The sequence below is a fragment of the Callospermophilus lateralis genome, unplaced genomic scaffold (assembly GCF_048772815.1).
Source record: "Callospermophilus lateralis isolate mCalLat2 unplaced genomic scaffold, mCalLat2.hap1 Scaffold_1600, whole genome shotgun sequence".
NCBI lineage: Eukaryota > Metazoa > Chordata > Mammalia > Rodentia > Sciuridae > Callospermophilus > Callospermophilus lateralis.
In genome coordinates, this window is record NW_027512700.1 from 11,010 (window position 1) to 15,670 (window position 4,661).

Consider the following 4,661-nt stretch of genomic DNA (forward strand, 5'->3'; position numbering starts at 1 on the left):
CTCTTAGTTCCTGTTATTAATGTTCTGTACTGTCCACTAGCCCTTAACCTAATTATAAAATCCAGAAATTCCTCCCTGTTTACTTTTCAGGTTTGATCTCACCTGGTACCCTTCACCTTGGGACCAAGTGCCAGGCACACTACATTTCCATGTTGATCTTTTATTAATTTTAAAGACATTTTTTTAGAATTTTTTCAAGCATGGATGTCCAACTCAAATAAGTCTAATTTCAATGCATCCTCCATTGTTTCTTGACTGCCAATGAGAAATTGTAATATATATAGGGGAATTAGGAATAAATTAGTTATCAGTGAATGGCAACAGAAAAACATAAAACATAAAAACTACAGACTCTCAGTGTGTATACCATTATCAGTAAAAACTGAATTGAAAGAATAATTTAAGTGAAAAATGACTATAATACAGAGTCATAGATTAAAATGTTGAAAGTAAAATTTTTTGTGCACAAATTTTCAAGGAAAATACTCATGAATTTGCCTGGAATACAAAAAGCTTCAACAACCAGCATTCTTATCCATTCACATTTTCTGAAACCATATAAAAATGAGGGGATGATTCTTTAAATACTAATCAGAAGAAGAAATTAGCCATATGAAATTAGATTGTATACTTAATGCCCAAAATATCCTAGACTCATTGCTCCGAAGGAAGCTGAATAGAATATTGATTCTATTGAAGTTCTACAAATATCCTTTGTTTTAAAAAAAAATCAAGAAAAATGTAAGGCAACTATGTGTTAGACATAAAGGGATGTCTTAAGGGCAGCAACAAATTTGTAATTAACATGATATGAAGAAAAAGTAATTTTGTTAAGTGAAAAAAAATAATAAAACATAATATTTTTTTGCTCTCTGTAAACCAGGTTATAAAAATCCTGAATTAAATTAATGTCTCATTAAGCTAACAGAAGCATCATATTGTTACCTACACCACAAAGTCCATTATGAAGGATGAGAGAAACAGAATGGGTATTTATAACAACTGAGTAGCTTAAATTTGATGTGAAAGAAAGTCTGATATCTTTCTGAACTAACATATCTAAAAATGTATTGTATCATATGGATGATGAGGTTCAGGACATTCTACCTCAAAATATGGCAGCTTGGTCTTTGAAAAAATAGCAAGAAGATCTCTGACTTCCTCCTTCTGTCCTTCTCCCATGAAACCCACCATGAAAGAATTCTCTGACCTTTAGGAGAAGTGAGGGAGAAATAAAAGGGCTTAGGCAGCCAGAGCAAGATGGCCAGGGAGGAGGTCAAGAACAGGGCCAGAACAAAAGAGGGTCTTCTGATGAGGTCAACTTCATGCTTCATGTAAGTGCTTGTGGACACAAGCCAGAGACCCAATAAGACAGACACTTCCATACTCATGCTCCTAAGTGGTGATCCAATGAAAACACTAAAACAGGCATGTGGACAGAGGGGGCACCTATCAATAATAATGAGGAGAGTATGGACAGGGGAGGAGATAGGAACAGAGGAAATTCCAAAGACCATAAAAAGAACAGGCCAAAACTCCTGCACCAGATTCCCAGCTGTGGGGTCCCTTCTCTCTTGCTTTTGCAATAAAACTACTTCCTTCTGGAAATTTCTGTGTCCTGTTCTTCAGTTCTTTGCTGAACAGAGATATTGAACACAGCACACCTAGACAGCAATAAAATTAAGTCATAAGACCCTTGTGTACCCTACACCTGGAAAGAATGTGGCACAGGAACATAGAGAACAGCCTCAGCTTTCTTACTAAATTTATTTAGTAAATTTATTACCATTACCAGTTTATTAACATTAGCTCATAACTCCTTTGCTCAATAATATTTCTTTGTGACTGCCTCCTTTTCATCTAATCTGAGCATAGAAATACACAGGTATCCATTTCTTGGAGTCTACATTTCTGAAGGCTCACCTATCATGAGAAACTTGTATTAAACACATTTTTATGCTTGTTTTTTTATGCTGTCTTCTGTCATAGATGCCTTAATCATAAACCCAGTGACTGATAAGAAACATTTTCTCCCCTATATTGGCAAGAAGCATTAGAGAAAATTTTGAATTTTGGCAGTTGGTATTCAGTATAATTTGTTCAATACAATTTTTTTAAACCACTGAGTAACATTTCACACCCTTTTTAATTTTTTTTTAAGAGACACAGTCTCATTAAGTTGCTTAGGGCCTTGCTAAATTTCTGAGTCTGGCTTTCAGCCTGTGGTCCTCCTGCCTCAGCCTCCCCAGCTGCTGGGATTATAGACCTACACCACTGTGCTTGAATATTCTTGAAACTTTTATGGTCAGGTTATTGAGTACCCACGGTCTAGTTGTTTAATTTCCTGTTTTATTTGCCCTCATAGAAATAACTTTAATTTGTATAGAGAAAAAATTGAATAAGTGAATGTGGGGTGGCTGAGTGAGGACACTGAAGGGTATGGAGAGTGACTACAGATGGTAATGAAGTTTTTGTGTGATGATAACGTTCTAAAGTACACTGTCATGATGGTGGAACAACTCAAATCACACTAAGAGCTATTGGAGTGTACAGTTTCAGCCGATGAACTAGGTGATACATAACTCATGTCTCAATGTAAACTTTTGTAAAAAAAATTAATTTACAAGACACTTCACAAAAATCTGAATTATTTTCTCATTCCACATGCCACACTGTGATTACTATAAGTAGGTAGATTGGCACCAAGAACACTAAGCCATTGGTGTTTATCCCAAGACTGTACCATGAAGAGTCTACTTAACTCTTCCCGAAAGTTTGCTTGCTTGTAAAAGTAAATTCGTTTATCGAGAAAGCATGAATTATACCGGCATAAATAGAAATTAGTAGTACGATGTAATTAGCAGTAATTTTAAAAGCTGTAAACATATGGTGGTATCTTTTTATTTTCCTCTAATTTCACTAACTGTACTGAAGAGTTGTTGTGTAAATTAAAATAACAAAAGGCCATTTGTACAAAACTTTTAAGATACTTAAAACACTTTACTAAATGAATAATTGTACATATTTACATGGTACAGTGTGATGTTTCATTATACATATAAAATGTGTAATGACCAAATTTGAGTAATTAGTTTTGCCATCTTCTTATCGATTTTGTTTATGTTAGGAGCCTTCAAGATACTGTCTGCTAGTTCTTCGTAAAATATGTAATAGGGTCTTATGAAGCACAGTCATCCCACTATGCTGTAGAACACTAAACTTACTTTTCCTATGGAGCTATCAGATATCCAATCTTCTTCCCACCTTCTCCACACCCTCCTCCTAGCCTATGATGGAGAACACGTAGTCTGTCCTTCAGTGCCTAGTTTACTTCACTTAATATAGTGTCCCCTAATAACATCCATTTTGCTGCAAGTGACAGGGTTTTATTATTTTAAATAAAATGGCTGAATAATTATGACTGAAAAATATTCCATTTTGTACATATACAACATTTTCTTTTTCTACTCATCCACTGATGAATTATCTTGGCTATTTTGGATAGTGCTCGGAAGAATATTTTTGTCTTATAGAATTTGTTTAACAGATTTTTCTAAGGGGAATTATTCAAAATTATTAAAGTTATCAAACACAGTTTCCACTTAGAGTAAATATTTCCATTTTTAGGTACACTTGAGACACCTTCATTCATATATGCTACCATATATATGATTTAATTTTCTCTTTACCTATAGAAAAAAAATATGTTCAAAAGTGGAATTATTTACTTCTGTTTTCCAATTCCAGATATTTTTTAATTTCCAAGCCCATTTATTAGAAGCATTTTAAAGATTATTTCTATGGAAATACCTTATTCATATCTAACACAAAATGTATCCAGATCCAACTTAATGGATAAGCAATTATTTTTAGGCAAAAAATTCTAACATATGGTATTAAATGTGATGACAGGGACCAAGTGTGACCTTGAGAATTCTAACATATAGAAAGCAGAGGAGGGCAAAAAATTGTACTGCAAGATCATTCAAAAGAAACACACAACATTGATGAGGGGTCATATCTAAAGTAGGTTATTTGCCTTCTCCCCACACCTTCATATGTAAAATAGGGATAAGAAGGTTTTGCAAAGAGAAAAGAATGTCTATAACATCCTCAATACCATATACATATGCTGAGTCTGTATTAACTATTTGTTGTTGTTATTATTGAAATCAAATTTCCAACTCTGCCTAATGAGAAGCCAACCTTGGAAAGTTGTTTGAAGCATGGGGAGGAAGGTGTTCCTTCTCAGAGGCTATTGTGTCCAAATTTTCTTTAATTACTAATATGTCACAGTTTGACCTTTCCTGGGGCCATGAGGCCTATCTTTGAGGTTATATAGTAAGGAAAGTGTTTCCCTGTTAATATGTGTGAGGGGATCAGATGTTAATATCTATAGATTATAGATTCTTTGCTCAAATCAAGTTTACCAAGAAGAGTAGGACAATGTGAATGGCATGTCCTGGAGAGCTGGTCACTAGTGACACAGAGAAGATGGAAAGGTATGTTAAATGATAAATTTGTGTGCATCGCAACCTTACGTATACTTATGGTACTAGTGATGATATAAGGAGGCTGGGGCTGAGTCATTCTGGGGTAGAACCATACCAAATCTTTTGTCTTGGGCCTGTTTGCAGAGGCAGCCCAGAGACTGCAGGTCT